The following is an 18128-nucleotide window of genomic DNA, read 5'->3' on the forward strand; positions in this document are numbered from 1 at the left end:
AAGCAAGAGAGTTCCAGAAAAACAGCTATTTCTGCTTTATTGACTATGCCAAAGCCTTTGACTATGTGGATCACAATAAACTGTGGAAAATTCTGAAAGAGATGGGAATACCACACCACCTGACCTGCCTCTTCAGAAACCTGCAGGTGAGGAAGCAACAGTTAGAACTGGACATGGAACAACAACAACTTCTTTTCCAAATAGGAAAAGAAGTACATCAAGACTGTATATTGTCACCCTGCTTATTTAACTTATACACAGAGTACATCATGAGAAACGGTGGGCTGGAAGAAGCACAAGCTGGAATCAAGACTGCCGGGAGAAATATCAATAACGTCAGATATGCAGATGACACCACCTTTATGGCAGAAAGTGAAGAGGAACTAAAAAGTCTCTTGATGAAGGTGAGAAGAGAGTGAAAAAGTTGGCTTAAAGCTCAACATTCAGAAAACAAAGATCATGGCATCTGGTCCCATCGCTTCATGGGAAATAGATGGGGAAACAGTGGAAACAGTGTCAGACTTTATTTTGGGGGGCTCCAAAATCACTGCAGATGGTGATTGCAGCCATGAAATTAAAAAATGCTTACTCCTTGGAAGGAAGACCAACCTAGATAGCATATTCAAAAGCAGAGACATTACTTTGCCAACAAAGGTCCATCTAGTCCAGGCTATGGTTTTTCCAGTGGTCATGTATGGATGTGAGAGTTGGACTGTGAAGAAAGCTGAGTGCCGAAGAATTGATGCTTTTGAACTGTGGTGTTGGGGATGACTCTTGAGAGTCCCCTGGACTGCAAGGAGATCCAACCAGTTCATTCTAAAGGAGATCAGTCCTGAGTATTCTTTGGAAGGAATGATACTAAAGCTGAAAGTCCAATACTTTGGCCACCTCATGCGAAGATTTGACTCATTGGAAAAGACTGTGACGCTTGGAGGAATTGGGGCAGGAGGAGAAGGGGACGACAGAGGATGAGATGGCTGGATGGCATCACTGACTTGATGGACATGAGTTTGGGTGCACTCTGGGAGTTGGTGATGGACAGGGAGGCCTGGTGTGCTGCAATTCATGAGGTCGCAAAGAGTCGGACACAACTGAGCGACTGAACTGAACTGAACTGAATGTACAACTGCCTAGGGCTTAAAGGGTTTCTGACAACTTGGACTATAAATAGAGAGTTAATATCTTAGAAATTCTTCTTGTCCATTTTGTCCTTACATATGGATCCAGAGGGCCTAATCATGGATAAAGCAGAGAAATAACCAGGTGCTTACTGTTGTTATGGAGATGAGGACTTGCTGAAAATCCTAAACATCAAGGTCTTGTCATTCACAGGATGACCTAAAATCCATGTTGTAAAGGCAGATCATTTCTGGAAACTACTTATTACCCACAGGTCTCTGTCATGAAGGCACTATATTCACCTAATCAATATATTTTCTAATAATGGGGTAGATGATATTTTAATATATTTCAAGAGGAAAGTAAAAGGATTTCCAAGAGATCATTATTTTAGAGAGCTGGCTAATTATCTCATGTTTATAGATCTCCAGGAAAGATGACTTTAGTAATCTTGAGCTTTAAATTTCTCTTTCAACAGTCTTTAGAATATAAATAGAATGTTGTTGTTTAGTCACTCAGTTGTGTCCAACTCTTTTGCAACCTCTTGGACTGTAGCCTGCCAGGCTCCTCTGTCCATGGGATTTGCAGGCAAGAATACTAGAGAAGGCTGCCATTTCCTTCTCCAGGGGATTTTCCCAACTCAGGGATTGAACCGGAGCCTCCTGCTTTGACAGGCAAATGCTTTACCATTGAGCCACCAGGGAAGCCCCCTATAAACAGAATGTGTATGTGTGTGTTGGTCACTCAGTTGTGTCTGACTCTTTGCGACCCCATGGACTACGCCCGCCAGGCTCCTCTGTCCATGAAATTCCCCAGGTAAGAATCCTGGAGTGGATTGCCATTTCCTTCTCCAGGGGGTCTTCCCGAACCAGGGATTGAACCCGGGTCTCCTGCACTGCAGGCAGATGCTTTACTGTCTGAGCTACTAGGGAAGCCCATATAAATAGAATAATAGCAGCCATATAAACATGTATTAAAATCACATCTCTCCAATTATCATAGTGCCTGAAGTGACCATAATGGACAAGCAGTGACTCAACTGTTTTTATCCTATAAACTGGTGGGTTTCAGCCTGAGATCCCTGGACATCTAGGTGTCCATAAGGGAAGAACGGAAGATCCACAAGCTTTTTGCAGTAGTTCATAAAGTTGAAAGGAAATCATATACTTACCTGACTCAAATTTCTGGGACTTCCCTGATAGTCCATGGGAAGTGGACCCAGAATTTATTTAACCAATCACTGTATGTGTATATATCAATATGGATGTTGGTATCTGTGCATTAAAACAGAGCTTCAGATCAGCACTGTAAAACAGACTTGCTGCCCTGGCTTGATACAATTCCATTATAAAACAGAGAAATTCGATTTTTTTTCCTACCCCACTGGGTCTTCATTGTGGTGTGCAGGCTTCTATAGTTGTTGCATTCGGGCTCAGTAATTGTGGTGCATGGGCTTAGTTGCCCCTGGCATGTAGAATATTAGTTCCCTTGCCAGTGATCAAACTCACGTCACCTGCATTGGAAATGGATTCTTTACCACTGGACCATCAGTGACTTCCTTTCAACTGTATGAAATACTGCAAAAAGCTTGTGGACCTTCAATTCTTCCCTTATGGACTCCTAGATGTCCAGGGATCTTAGACTGGAATCCACTGGTTTACAGGATAAAAACAGTTGAGTCACTGCTTGTACATTATGGTCATTTCAGGCTCTATGACAATTGAGTTGAACCTCTGCAAAGCTGACCTGGATAATTAACATACATTTGAATTTGAAGATGGCTCAAAATCCAGGAACAAATTTGCTACAGTTAATTAAATCTCTGTATAACAATTGTTCAAATAATGAGCTATATATTTTTAAAAATATACTTATGATAAATATTAAAGTGATCCCCAAATGCCTAATTGCCTCAAAATTCCTTTTACCTAACCTATCTTAATTCTATCCACTTCCTTTTCCACAGCGTGGACTCCAGTAGGCTACTGTTTAAGATCAGTTTTCCATGAGGGAGGGCCTTGCAGTAGATACCTGTTAAGTCTGTCATCCAGCCTCCCTTCTCTGCAGACTTTTAGGGAAGTTGATCTCATCTACATGGTAACAGGATAGCCTCCAGGCAGCCATGGGTATGAATTATGACCCCCAATTTTTGTCCTGCCTGTAAGTTTGGGCTGAACAGATTCATCCTTAGAAAACCTGAAATTGGGTGTAAAAGATCTGGTCTTTGTCTAGGTTGAAATCTTTAATGCATGAGATATAAAAACTGGAGTTTGTTCAGCCATTTTTTCTACCATGAACACTGGGGTAAAGAGACATAAAGTAGAACAAAGAGTGTCTGGTGCAGTTTCAGTTCCATCCTGAGACATGGCCTTGGTTTCATCCTTATATTTTCTACTTTTTGCTTAAGTTGATTGAGTTGGTTTTTGTTTGTTGAAATCAAGAGATCCAACAGACAGGTTGTCTTGATGGAAGCCTACTGGCAAGTCCCACGTCACATTATTGCCTCTGTCATATCAGCCAGTAGTTATTCTCAAATGCACAGAGAATCTCTGTCTCTGAAGACCTAGGAATACAATCTAGGTATTCAGGAAAGTAAAAATGAGATCTTAGTTCACATGTGACAAGTCCAAGATTGATTGATTGATTGATTTCCTGTAAAACCAAGTAATTGTTTTAAATAATTGTTATACTCTTTAAAATGTTAGCAGACTAACAAAAGGGAACAGATAGGCCGCTATCTCCTTCATGGTACTCAGAAAAAATGGGACAGTTTTTCTTGGTGGGTAATTTCTTTCTCTAATTTTTGGGAGGAAAAAAAAAATGACCCAGTCCCTAGTTTTATTATTGAAATACAGAAAGCATAGCTCTCTGTTCTTCAAACAAAGTTGAGGTGGACGCAGCTGGAAATAACTCAATAATTAAAATATCAATCAGAACAGGGGAGATTAAATGACTTTACTTCAATAGAGCAATTGGGCAGAATTAGAATTGGAAGGAAAATAAAACAGTTTACAAAAGACGGAAAGCAAACCATTTAACACTGGCCAGGTCTTCAAGTAAGGGATAATAACAAGTGGTACTAGCTCCAAATGAGGCCATAGGTAAACTGAAAAACATCCACTTCTCTGAGACACACATATTCATAATTTTACCTCGTTTGTAACATTTGCTTCCTCCTGCTTCTGTTGTCATGTACATGGTGAATATGACTTAACTTACAAAGAATATTTAAATTTTTTATATTTAAAAAGGCATATTGTATAGAAATACATCATATTGATTTCTCTAGCAATCTACTTATCCCAGGAAACTTAATGGATAGTAAACAATAAATAATAAAACATACTTTGAAACTGTTAAGAGATACATAAAATCTATAGTGTATGGTTATTAATAAGAACTGAATAATTAATAAGATTTTTTAAATGGTACAATCACCTTTCTATTTATAATTAAGGTATCTGTATTAGGATTCTCCAAAGAAATGGAACCAATAGGAGATACAATATAGATATGTAGATACAGATATACATGGGGAGGGAGGGGTAATTATTATGAGGAATTACCTCACATGATTTTGGAGGCTGAGAGTTTCTAAGATCTGCAGTGGTCAAGCTCGCGATCTAGAACTGATATATAGGTACAGTCTGAGTCTGAAGGCTTAAGAACCAGGAGAGCCAATGGTATAAGTTCCAGTCTAAAAGCTGGCAGACTCAAGACCCAAAAAGTGCTAATGTTTCAGTTCAAGTCCAAAGACAGAGAAAAAACTTGATGTCTTAGCTCAAAGCAGTCAGGTAGGAGGAGTTCCCTCTTACTCAACCTTTTTATTCTATTTAGGTCTCTGCTTGATTGGATAAGGTTACCCACATTAGGCAGAGCAATCAAATGTTGGCTTACCTCAAAACATCCTCACAGACCACCCTGAATAATTTGACTAAATGCTGAACACCCAATGGCCCAGTTAAGCTGACACATACAATTAACCATCACAAATCCACCCCTTGTAAACTTGGCACCCATGTGCCTCTCCTTAAAACATGTTTAATATCTAAATAAAGACAATAATGTCATAATTCTACCTATGATGATACAACTATCCTGTATATGGACAGAAACATACTAACCACATCTGCAGAAGAGAAGGTAATATCCTGGAATGGTGTTTATTCTGTTCTTTGGTATCACATAACTTTAACTGTATGACATAAAATTAACAATACTTAAATTCTATGATATAAAACCAAATATTTTATATGATAAAGGAATAAGGCAGGGAAGAAAACAAAGATATTTAAGATACATAAACACATACTCATAACAAAATAAGGAAGAATACTCATGACAATTACATCCTCATTTCTATAACTAGCTTTCTGATCATAGCTGGTATTTATAACTGCCTACTTCCACTGCCAGTTCTGTATTCCTTTTGTCTTCAGCAAACACTTCAGCTGATTATGGTTTTTTACCTGGTGGAGTGACCCAAATCTTTATTCCTGAAGGGTCTGGGGTATTAGTAGTCCTGAATGGATTGGGTTGTTGTAGTTTTCCACTGGCCTTAATCACAGGGTATGGTGATACTAAGGGACCTCCTGTATTTCAGACATACTCTTCCTTACCTTCATGTGAAGCAATAGTGCAGTTTTCCCCTGGTAGTCAGGATCAATCACTGCAGTCAACACAGAAATTTCCTTCTGTGCTTACTGATTAAGATGCATGAGGAGCTCAATTTGGCCAGGCGGCAGCCTTAACTTCCAGTTAAATGGAATCACTGTGTTGTCGCCTGTTGTGTTGCCTGGTGGAAACATTCCACCTTTTGGAACTAACACCTCTAGGCTAGCAAAGCATAGAGTATCATGGACAGGAAGGAAAAATTTTGCTAGTAAGTCACTAGTGCACAGGTTTAGTAGCCCTGTAGCATGTGGAATCTTCCCAGACCAGGGATCTACCTGTGTCTTTTGCATTTGCAGGCAGACTGTTTACCACTGAACCCCAGGGAAGTCCCCCCACCCCTCTTTTTTTAAAGACACATAAAGACATAGAGAACAGGAGGGAAGAAAACAAAGTAAGAATATTGGAAGCTGTAAAGCAGATGGACTAATGATAACTCACAGCAGAACCAGGAAAACTGAATCCTAAGCCTGCAGTAGGGGAAGAAAAGCAAGAAAATTACATTTTAGAACTCTTAAACAAGCCAGGAAATGGGGGACCTCAGGTACCTCTGAAAATGTAGGTGGAGGAGCTAAAAAGATGATGATTACCTGAAAGTTTGTTTACAATGCTGTTGTTGTTCAGTTGCTAAGTTGTGTCCAACTCTTTGTGACCCCATGGACTATATATAGTACACCAGGCTCCTCTGTCCTTCACTATCTCCCAAAGTTTGCTCAAATTCATGTCCACTGAGTCAGTGATGCGATCTAATTATCTCATCCTCTGCTGCCCCTTTCTCTTTTTGCCTTCCATCTTTCCTAGGATCAAGGTCTTTTCCAATGAGTCAGCTCTTTGCATCAGGTGGCCAAAGGATTGGAGCTTCACTTCAGCATCAATCTTTCCAATGAATATTCAGGGTTGATTTCCTTTAGGATTGACTGGTTTGATCTTCCTGCTATCCAAGGGACTCTCAAGAGTCTTCTCCAGTACAGAATTTGAAAGCATCAGTTCTTCGGTGCTCAGTCTTCGTTATTCTAACACTCACCTTTGGACATGACTACTGGAAAAACCACAGCTTTGACTATTTGGACCTTTGTCAGCAAAGCGATGTCCCTGCTTTTTAAGACACTGTCTAGATTTGTTATGGTTTTCCTTCCAAGGAGCGAGTCTTTTTTTAAAATTTCATGGCTGTAGTCACTGGTCCGCAGTGATCTTGGAGCCCAGGAAAATAAAATCTGTCATTGGTTCCACTTTTCCCTCATCTATTTTCTATGAAGTGATGGGATTAGATGCCATGAACTTAGTTTTTTGACCTTTGAGTTTTAAGCCAGCTTTTTCACTCTCCTCTTTCACCTTTATCAAGAGGCTCTTGAATTCCTCTTCACTTTCCACCATTAGAGTGGTACCATTTGCATATCTGAGGTTGTTGATATTTCTCCTGGCAGTCTTGATTCCAGCTTGGGACTCATCCAGCCTAGCATTTCACATGATGTACTCTGCATAGAAGTTAAATAAGCAGGATGACAACATACAGCCTTGATGTACTCCTTTCCCAATTTTGAACCAATCTATTGTTCCATATCTGGTTTTAACTGTTGCTTCTTGACCCACATATAAGTTTCTCAGGAGACAGGTAAGGTGGTCTGGTATTTCCATCTCTTCAAGAATTTTCCACAGTTTGTTGTTATCCACACAGTCAAAGGTTTTAGCATTGTCAATGAAGCAGAAATAGATGTTTTTCTGCAATTCCCTTACTTTCTCCATGATCCAAAATAGGTTGGCAATTTGATCTCTGGTTCCTCTGCCTCTTTAAAATCCCGCTTGAATGTCTGGAAGTTTTTGGTTCACATACTGCTAAAGCTTAGCTTGAAGGATTTTGAGCATAACCCTGCTAGCATGTGAAATGAGTGCAAATGTACGGTAGTCTGAACATTCTTGGGCACTGCCTTTTTTTGGAATGAAATAAAAACTAACTGTTTCCAGTCCTGTGGCCACAGCTGAGTTTTCCAAATTTGCTGACATATTGAGTGCAGCACCCTAACGGCATCATCTTTTAGAATTTTAAATAGTTCAGCTGGAATTCCATCACCTCTACTAGCTTTGTTTATAGTAATGCTTCCTAAGGCCCACTTGACCTCACACTCCAGTTGTCTGGCTCTAGCTGAGTGACCACACCATCATGACTATCCCAGTCATTACAACCTTTTTTGTATAGTTCTGTATATTCTTGCCACCTCTTCTTAATCTCCTCTGCTTCTGTTAGGTCCTTACTTATGAGCCTTTATTGTGCACCTCCTTGCATGAAATGTTCCCTTGGTATCTCCAGTTTTCTTGAAGAGATCTCTAGTCTTTCCCGTTATATTGTTTTCCTCTATTTCTTTGAACTGTTCATTTAAGAAGGGCTTCTCTTCTTGCTATTCTCTGGAACTTTGCATTCAGTTGGGATACCTTTCCCTTTCTCCCTTGCCTTTCTCTTCTCTTCTTTCCACCCTCCCTACAACTCTGTCTCGCCCTGATTTCAGCAGAATACCCCTGAAGTTCTGATCTCTGGAAAAAGTGAAACAGAGGGAGGCACAAGAAACACAAGCATAGTTGAGGGAAGGAGCATTTTGCTAAAAATAGGGTAATTAAATAAAGGTTTACTAACAGAATGACAATTTTCTTCCACTGTTGGGATCTCAGAATGCTGGCAGCCAGATAGCATATTGGCAGAGTCTTTTTGAATAGTATGATCTGCCCAAGAGAAAAGATCTAAAATGTTTATGTTTTAGGTTCTTTGTTTTGGGTGACCATTTGCACATTCGTTTAGTAGCATTCCTGGTCTCTACACACTAGATACCAGCAGCATTTCTACCACTGTTGTGACAACCAAAAATGTCCCTAGATATTGCCAATTTCCCCAGTAGAGGAGGATAAACTGCCCTAAGCTGATAACCACTGGAGCTGTGATGACTGAGTGGTTAAGACGTTGGACTCAAAATCCAATGGGTCTTCCCATGCAGGTTCAAATCCTGCTCACAGCATCTCTGTTCATATAGTGATAGCCACAGATACACAGCCCTGTCCATGAACTCTCATTTAGCTTTGTAGTACCTTTCTCTTACATATAAGCAGAGAGAGCCAGAGAGAGCCAGAAATCCAAAGAAAAATGAAGAAACTAGCAGCTTGGAGGAAACCGGCTACAAGAAAGAAGAAAACTTTAAAAAGCGCATATAGCATCTACAAAAAAAGAACTACTGGAAATTAAAAATGTAGTAGCATAAATTAAAAACTTAGTAGAAGCACTGGAAAACAAAGTTAATGAAATCTCTGGCAATAGGGCAAAAAGACACAGAAATTAAAAAATAGGAGAGGACACAGAAAATAAGAAAATGTAAGTAAAAGCCTAAGAGGACTATATTAGGAAGCAGCTTAAGTTGCTATAATAAAGAGACTCCAAAATTTAGTGGCTTAAATAGCAGTTTATTTCTCTGTAGCCTAGGGTAGGTAGATGGCTCTGCTTTATGAGTCAGGGGGCTCTGTCATACTAAACAGGTTGCATCCATATCCATCTCTATATCCAGGGCTGCTGTTTCAGTTGTTAACATTCTCTAACTAGCAGGAAGGAGGTCAATGAAAGTCACAAATTAAAGATATAACTCATAATGTACATGTATCACTTTGTTCACATCTAGTTATAAGATAGGCTGGGGGAATGTAGTTCTGCCTCTGCAGTCAAAACTCAGGAGAGAGTTATTAAAAGGAAGAAGAGAATGGATATTGAAGAAATTGAGCAATTTCCATGATAAGGTCTAACATCCAAACAAAAGGACATCCAAAGAGACAGAACCAAAGAAAACAGCAGGGAGGAAATCAGCAAATAAATATGTATTAAAGTGACCAGGTTTTGCTGGGATAACAAACAATCCTTAAGTCTTAGTAGCTTATAAAAACAAAGGTTTATTTCTTGTTTAAGTTTCATGTCCGTCACAAGTCAGTCAGCTAGGGTTTCTGTTCCATGCTTTCTTACTTAGACCAACAGAATTTTCCATCATTTAGGAAAGTGTTAGTCATTGTGATAGCAGGTGGATGGGGCCCCTGGTAAATCATATACTCATCTCTAAAGCTTCCACTTGTTATTCTTGCTCTCACTTTACTGGCTAAATTAAGTCAAATAGCTAACCTAACTTCAGGTCAGGGCAAACTTCAAGGGCACAGCAAAGTTCAATCGTATGTGCACAGGGTAAAAACTGAAAATATTTAGTGAAAGATATTAATGAATACCACAGCTCACATAAATAACTGGCTGACTCTCCTTGCAGGCAAAACACACTCATTCCCCCCACAAGGGAAACAACTCAAGAGGCCCATCTTGTCACTGTATAAAGCTTGAAGTCTAGACTCTTTCTTTGGGTGATAATGTGGTAGTCTCTAAAGCAGGTTTAAATGTGGCTCTTCTGTGTCCAGGGATGTATGAACTAAAAAGCTAACTTATCTTCCTTCATCTACCAATACATGGTGGTGGAACAGGATAAGTATAAATTTAGAAAGAGGAAGGATGGAGAAACATGGCAGACAGTAGGCCACTGCAAAAAATGTAATAAAATAGTAGTTTCCAAACTATTTTTTCCCCTAGTAGAACATTTTTAAAAAAAATGTTATGTGGAATTCAGATGTATAAAGTAGATCAAAGTAAATTGCTCTGCTTGGAGATTGGAATGCTACCTGACCTCCACTTACCCTCAACCTAGGGCTACTCTTGAGGAAGCATCACGAAACCTTTGAGGCCATGAAACATAGTGGAAATGAAGTCATCAAAGGATAGCCAGGATTTTTTAGGGCAAAGAGGAAGAAAAAATATCAAGGGAAAGGGAGGTTATGGACAATAGACTGCAACTTCCAGATAACCCAGTGGAATGATCTGGGAAGGTGCAAAGCCATGGGAAACTGTGTCAGGTAAGGGGATGTATAAGGTGGTATGTTCTCTCCTTTCATCATACTGGCTTAAGCAATGCTCCAGCATAAACTCAACCTTTATGCTATTCTGTGCTTTCACCTGAACAGCTGACCATTGCTGAAGAGAACATATAATTAAGCCAATTGGTCAGACCTTAAAATTGTGTCCACACATCTCAAATTGGCATTCAATATTGCCTGGTAATTTTGTCACACTTACTTAATATGTTCACTTTCTCACTATCTAAAGCAATTATTTCACCCTCTTTTTAAGCCTTGAGCTTTTGATACTCCACCCTCTGCAAACAAAATCATCTTTCAATAAATATTTATTGAATATCTATTAACTGTCAAGCATTCTTCTAAGTAGTAGAGATAGAGCAGTGGAACAACAAAAATCCAGTGGATCAAGGAGCCCACACAAGTGCTCTATGATGACTTAGTGGGGTGGGATGGGGGGTGGGAGGGAGGCTCAAGAGGGAGGGTATATATATATATATATATATATATACACACACACATGCATACACATACATACAGGCACACATATTTATGGCTTCCCAGGGGGCTCAGTGGGAAGAATCCACCTGCAGTGCAGGAGACGCAGGAGATGCAGGCTCAACTCCTGGGTCAGGAAGATTCCCTTGGGGAGGGCATGGCAATGCACTTCAGTATTCTTGCCTGGATAATCCCATGGACAGAGGAGCTTTGCAGGCTATGCTCATAGGTACAGCTGTGCTACAGCTCAGCACATGGCTGATTTGGATTGTTGTACAGCAGAAACCAACCCAATTTGTAAAGTAATTATTCTCCAATTTAAAAAATTCCAATGAAAGGAGATAGGAAATAAACAAATATATAGGATTTTGTATAGTATTAAGTGCTATGGAGAAGAATAAAGCCAGTTGGGGAAAGAGCATGCTATTGGGAGTGGCAGATCATGTGGATTTTTCTGGGACACAGTAAAGACTTTGCCTTTAACACTGAGTGAAATGTGTAGCCACTGGTGGGATCAAAGTATAAAGGATGACATAACCCAACATAAACTTTCAAAGGATCACTTTGCTTGTTATGGTGAGAGGAGACCATAGGGAAGAAAGAGTGTTAGCAGGGAGACTGGTTATTTGAATATCTTCTTGGTTTATATCTTTAGTTCCCCGCCCCCAGCACTTCCTCCCATTCCACATGTTTTGAAGGAAAGAACTGTCAAAATACAATTTTCAAAAAACAGAAAAACATCACTTTCATGCAAATATAGAATAATGTGTCAAACCTTTATTAGCTCATTAATGTTTCTTAAAAAAAGAAGGAATGTTAGAATTAGGTTGCCAGGTTAGATGCACAACGTGCTAATGTCCCTCTGGGTAATCAGATCATAATCTTTGGGATTATCTTTTCTAGCAGAGAGAAATCTACACATTAATGTGTAACTTAACAGTGTCTGAGCTTTAATTAAATAGTAAAGAGTCAAAGACAGGTTCATTCTCCTAGACTTGAAAATTAAGTAATCCTTGCTTGGGCCTGTTGAACAGTGCCCCAGCATATTGACTATTTTGCTTTACTTCCAAATTTCGGGTAAATTTTCTTAAAAAATTTCCATGAAAACAATTTTTTGAAACGTCTCATAGATAGTTTTGATTCACATCTTTAACTTAATAGAGGAATCTGGGATGGTGCTAAATCAATTTCTCTTCTCTGGGTTTCTTGCCTTTTTTATTTGATCTCTGTCCTTCACCATTGCACTAATGTAGGTGAAAGATGCAAAGGGCCTATATTTAGGGCATAGCATTGCTTCAGTCTTTAGGTTTACACTCAGAACCAAGACCTTTTCTTGATATTATTCTGATATTCAAGGGCTACTATGTATATAATCTATGAAAATAATCTTCTTCAACAATTATTAATTAATCAGTGTCTGAATCTCTGACTTATTTTATTTACAGGGACTCAACTACCACAATGAATCCCAATTCTAAATCTCTAACCCTGGCCTCTGTACTATACACCAGATCTGTAATTTAAGATGCTCCCCGGGTATCTCTAAGGGCTTTCCCAAAGGCTTAGTAGTGGGTAAAGAATCCACCTGCCATGCAGGAGACACAGGAGATACAGGTTCAATCCCTGGGTCAGCAAGATCTCCTGGAGAAAGAAATGGCAACCCAGTCCAGTATTCCTGCCTGAAAATCCCATGGACTGAGGACCCTGGCAGGCTACAGTCCAAAGGGTTACAAAGAGTCAGACACAACTAAGTGGCTAAGCACGCAGGCACACTGGGTATCTCTATCAGCAGCATCCTGAGCTGGCAATTCCACTTGATTTCATTGTTTCTATTCCAGTCCAAATGTATTCCACTCCTCCAATATTTCTATTCCATTCCTGTCCACGGTACCACCATTTGCCCAATTAACTAAATTTGTAACCTTAGGGTCATCACTGTTTCACATGCCATATCTATCTACATAACCATCAATTCTTGTTCTTCTCTATCATAACTATCTCTTTAATCTAACCCCTCTTCTTTTCCACTTCCACCTCAACCTCCTTTAGGTCTTTACTGTTTTACTTTAATTATGCTTTAGACTTGGTACTGCAAAAAAAAAAAAATCCACTGCTGTGAGTGTTCTTTTCATAAAATGCCTATATGATTGTCCTGATTAAATCTTTTAAAGGTTCCCCATTGCCTACAAGGATAAAACTTGAGCTTTTTGCAAGTAGGCAGATTGCTTTTAGCACTATCTTCAAAATCTTCATCAGTAACCCTAATAAACATGAGTTCTAAGTAAAAATAGTGTGCTTGCCATGCAAATACAACTTTAAAACAAGTGCTCCAATTTTTCCCTCTGTCTAGATGGCTACCACTCGCTCCTCCAACAGAGACATTCTAGAGCTGCCACTGGGTGAATTCCTACTCATTCTATAAAGCCCCACTCAAAAACTGCCTCCTCTTTGAAAAGGTTTCTGACTCTTCTCCAGATCCCTAGGCACAGTTAGTTCAGTATTTAATGCTCCTAAAAACATCTCCACATTACCTCCTTTAATATTTAACTTTACTATACACAATTTGGTTTTATGTTCTATTTTTTGAGAGCACAGTAGTGTTCTAGTGATCTTTGTTTATTCTAGCGCCTACCACAATAAACTACTTTTTTTGTTTTGCTTTATTGTCTGTGTCACATATTCTAAGATATGTGAGATAAAAAGCAAAATTAATGTAATTCTTAAACTTGTAGGAAGGAATTTCATTTGCATTTATTTATTTATTTTTAAGACAGAGATTCTGTATTTAAATCAGCAAACTCAGATTCTTCAAGCCCCAGCCTATGGTGAGCAGCCTTCCCTCCCAGGCCCCCTCACCCCCACCCCTTAGCCACAGAAAGGAATGGAAAATGAGAAGCCTGAGAGCCTCTGCCAGGGCAGGCTGCCTCCGAAATGTGGTGAGTGCAGTCCAGCTAGGGCTGGGGTGGCGGCTGCCACAGGCCCCTCCCTATAAATTAATTCCCTGCAGCCACAGCTGTGGGCAAGGCATACTGGGTGGAGAAGGCCATCAGGCAGCATCCTTGATTCCCAGCTAAGGAAAGGATTAGGGCACAGGGCTCAGAGGGAAGAGGCCAGAGGAAAGAGAAGAGGTATAGTATGGTGAGGGGGTGAGGCTCCCCAATTTTGGTCCCAGAGGAAAAGAGGCCAGTTGGTCCAGTTTTGTGGGTTTGGAGAAGGGAATGTATTAGTCAGCACAAGGGGGAGGCCACCATCGGGCACCCCTGGAGGAGACAAGCCAGGCCCCCACCCTGGCAGAAGAGAGTGTGAGAGCTCCCAGGGGCTCTCAGGAGATGTCAGTGCTAAAAAACAAACAAACAAACAAACATATATATTAACCATTCACGGAGGGCAGGGGCAGGGCTGCAGAGCAGATCAGAGGATTTGGCGTGGCATCACATAGCTGGTCATGCCTGAGAAGCCCCACGGTTGGTCCCCATCTGTAAGCCAATCACATACTTGCCCTCCTGCAGTTGGTTGTCTGGGAAGTACCGAGGGTCTCCTTGGATTTCTTGGGAAACCAGTTAGGATCTCCAGAGAAGAGCCCATTGTCCTGGGCTACTGACAGCCTGCCCAGATTCATCAGCGTCCACTGCACACAGGCTATGTTCTTTCCTTCCCAGAGGTCCACAGTCTGGGAGATGTCATTGGTGTTGATGCCGTAGCACTCAGCTGCTTGGAGGAACTGGGAGATCTGCTCCATCTGCTTGAAGGCCATGGTGGAGGCCTGGATCTTCTTCACTGGGGCCTGCTCCTCGGGATTCAGCCCATTAATGAGCTCACACAGCACTGTGCCATCCTTGAGCCAGTTCCGGAAGTTCTCGCACCCAGGCTGAGGCCGGCCCACATGCTTGTGGTACTGGGTGGTGATCCACTGGATCAGGATTTGCTCCAGGTCCGCATCGTATTGTTTCTCAGTCTTCTGCTGTACCTCCTGGCTCAGGCTGTAGGCGGGTACCCTGTTGGCCATTCGGAAGGGTGGCGGCAGTGGCTGTAGGGGCGGTTCACGTAAGTCGGAGAGTTGCACACTGGAGGCGGGTGCGGCAGCGTGAGTTTGAATTTATTTTTTAAAAACTATTCATTTTTGGCTGTGCTGGATTTTAGTTGTGGTGCACTGGCTCTTTGTTGAGGCATGTGAGCTGCTCTCTAGTTGTAGCACTTGGGCTCAGTAGCTGTGGGACATGGGCTTACTTACCCTGTGGCATGTGAGATCTTAGTTCCTTGACCAGGGGTTGAACCCACATCCCCTGCATTGGAAAGTGGATTTCTGACACTGGACCACCAGGTAAGTCCCTTGGATTTATTTCAAATCTATGGTTATTAATCTTTTGGATCACAGACCCCTATTAAAAAAAAACTATGATGAAAGTTGTAACATTCTACTCAGAAAGATATACACACATGGTAGGATTCACAAATGCCCTGAACCCACTGATACCTGACAAATTAAGAAACTATCTTTTCATTTTTATTAATTTTTTGAGTAAGAATATTTACATGGAACAAAAGTTTTAAAGTAATAAACTTTACAATGAATAGCCTGTTTTAGCCCTCTTCCCATAATATTCAATTCAATTCCTATTCTATCAAAGTGACCACATTTTATGTATTCTTCTAGAGACAGTCTCTGTATATGAACACAGGAACATTAAAAATTCTTTTTTCTGACACTGTTTTCTGTTTATATTGGCAATTATTCCACATTGGGTATCTAAGGTTTCAAATGCACAGAATTCTATTTCATTGCCATACCCTAATTTTTTTACAATGTGTTTTTAGATTTTGAAACAATTTCAAGCTTACAAAAAAATCTGGAAGTACAGTACAAATCATTTCTTTTCAGAACCAACTGAAAGTAAGTTGCTGAATCAAAATGACAATGAGATATCACCTCACACCAGTCAGAATGGCTATCATAAAAAAAATCTACAAATGACAAATGCTGGAGAGGGTGTAGAGAAAAGAGAACCCTCCTACACTGTTGGTAGGAATTTAAATTGGCGCAGCCATTATGAAAAACAGCCTGGAAGTTTCTTATAAAAACTAAAAACAGAGCTACTATATGATCCAGCAATCTCACTCCTGGGTATATATCAGGAAAAGATGAAAAACTCTACTTTGAAAAGGTACACGCATCCCAGTGTTCACAGCAGCACTAGCACAATAGTGACTACATACAACAGCCAAAGACATGGAAGCAACCTAAGTGTCCATTGACAGATGAATAGCTAAAGAAGATATATACAGTGAAATTCTACTCAGCCATAAAAAGAATGAAATATTGCCATTTGCAGCAATATGGATAGACCTAGAGAACATCATACTATGTGAAGTAAGTCAGAGAGAAAAAGACAAATATTATATCACTTATACGTGGAATCTAAAAAATAATACAAATGAATGTATATACAAAGCATAAACAGACTCACAGGCATAGAAAACAAACTTATGGTTACCAATGGGGAAAGGGAGGGGGGAGAGGGATAAATTAGAAGTATGGGATTAACAGATACACACTACCGTATATAAAACAGGTAAGCAACAAGGATTTACTATATAACACAGGAACAATATTTAATATCTTATAATAACCTATATTGGAAAATAATCTGAAAATATAAATATATGACTGAATCACTTTGCTGTATACTTGAAACTAACACAGTATTTTAAATCAGCTATAACCTCAAAAAAAAAAAAAAAATAAAGTAAGTTGCTGACTTGATGTCCTATCACCCCTGAATGCTTTTCTGTGTATTTTATACAAATAAAAACATTTTCTTGCATAACCCCAAACAACTATCAAAATCAGGAAATTAACATTGTACATTATTACCATCTAATTTTCAGATCACATTCAAATTTCACTAGTTGTCCAGACAATGTCTTTTATGTCAGGTACAATACCTCAATCTTTTCTTGACTCATAACACTATAGATTACAGGTTAGATATTTTGCAGAATGGACCTTAACTTGATTCATATGATATTTTCTCATGATTAGAATAAGTTTATGCACCTTTGGTAGGAGTACAATAGAACTGGGGCTATGTTTTGCTAACTGCATTCTATCAGGTGGCATTATAGTTTCTATTTGTTCCATTATGATGATGTTCATGTTGATCATTTGATTAATGTGGAATCTGACAGACTTCTCCACTGTAAAGTTACTCATATTTTCCCATTTATAATCAATACGTGTTTTTAAGCAGGTGACTTTGAAAATATGTAAATACTTTAATCCCCATGAAACATTCACCTTATTCATTTATTTAAATATATCACTATAGGCTCATGGTTTCCTGCTTTATTCAATGGTTTACGACCCATTAACCATCATTATTTTGGTCCTCAAATTGTCCCAGATATGGCTAGTGGGAAGCCTAGTTAAGCTGGTTTCCATGTGTTCTTTTATAAAAAAATATTTATTTGGTTGTGTTGGGTATTAGTTGTGGCATGTGGGGTTTTTGCTTTTGTACATGGACTCTCTCTAGTTGTAGCGTGCAGGCTTGGTTGCCCTATGGCATGTGGGATCTTAGTTCCCTGACCAGGGATGGAACCCATGTCTCTTATATTGTAAGTCAGATTCTTAGCCACTGGACCACCAGGGAAGTCCTCTATGTGTTCTTGACATGTTCCCATCATTCTTCCAGCACTTCCTTACTTTCTAGTACAAAAAGATGACACCGGCTAAACATGCGTTTCCTGCCCCAGTGGTAGAATCAGCTATTTCTCTAAGAATTCTTGATTCCTTTTAGTAGAGAATGACCTTTAGAAGCCACAATCTATTTCTATATCTCTATGAATTGCAGCCACTGATATTGCTAATTCTATTCCAACACTGGAGAAGGAAATGGCAACCCATTCCAGTATTCTTGCTCAGAGAATCC

The 18128-nt window shown here is 39.8% G+C and overlaps 1 non-coding gene and 1 pseudogene across 1 annotated transcript; one reads left to right on the forward strand and one right to left on the reverse strand.

Annotated features, from left to right (window-relative positions):
• The first annotated feature begins 8711 nt into the window (after positions 1-8711).
• Positions 8712-8792, forward strand: TRNAL-CAA. The gene has a single exon. It is a non-coding gene; the product is annotated as a tRNA-Leu (tRNA).
• Positions 8793-13792: 5000 nt separating this feature from the next.
• Positions 13793-15301, reverse strand: LOC120862536 (annotated as a pseudogene).
• Positions 15302-18128: the final 2827 nt, after the last annotated feature.

This window comes from Oryx dammah, unplaced genomic scaffold (genome assembly GCF_014754425.2).
Source record: "Oryx dammah isolate SB20612 unplaced genomic scaffold, SCBI_Odam_1.1 HiC_scaffold_4, whole genome shotgun sequence".
NCBI classification, from domain to species: domain Eukaryota; kingdom Metazoa; phylum Chordata; class Mammalia; order Artiodactyla; family Bovidae; genus Oryx; species Oryx dammah.